At 37.5% G+C, this 429-nt stretch overlaps 1 long non-coding RNA gene across 1 annotated transcript in view; it reads right to left on the reverse strand.

Moving 5' to 3' along the window:
* Window positions 1–76: 76 nt before the first annotated feature.
* Window positions 77–429, reverse strand: part of LOC108796427 — a 17007-nt gene continuing 16654 nt past the window's right edge. Inside the window, exon 3 of the long non-coding RNA XR_001941800.1 lies at window positions 77–426. This is a non-coding gene — a long non-coding RNA (uncharacterized LOC108796427). The remainder of the gene's footprint in view (window positions 427–429) is intronic.

A 429-nucleotide genomic window follows, 5' to 3' on the forward strand; every position in this document is an offset into this window, starting at 1 on the left:
TATTTTTTAGTGGGTCCTTTATTTTTTTTTTTTTTTTTTTGGTGTCACGGCATTTGTCCAAATGGCTGGGTTTTTCTAATAGTATCCTGCGCGGCGTGGTTTCGGTTTTCGATAGCCGGTGTTCTATACTCCTTCCGGTTTTCGGCAGACGCTGCACCATTCTTGCTGTGCAATATTTTGCAGGCCTCTCGCCGAAGAGGACAACACCGTGACACGCGACCGCAGTTGGGCAAAACCGTTCAGTATTTAATGAATTGTATCAAGGACTATTTACTATAGAAGTTTGATAAGATTGTGAGGTTTTTACTTCGTGTGCAATTTTTAGCTTTCATTTTATGCATGTGTCAGTTTTTAAGGCCTCCTTTTACACAATATATTTTATTTAGTTTTTATTTTTTTTTGTTTTTAATTATTTTTGACTGGTGACTG

This window comes from Nanorana parkeri, unplaced genomic scaffold, assembly GCF_000935625.1.
Source record: "Nanorana parkeri isolate BGI_ZX_2015 unplaced genomic scaffold, ASM93562v1 scaffold30, whole genome shotgun sequence".
Taxonomy (NCBI): Eukaryota; Metazoa; Chordata; class Amphibia; order Anura; family Dicroglossidae; genus Nanorana; species Nanorana parkeri.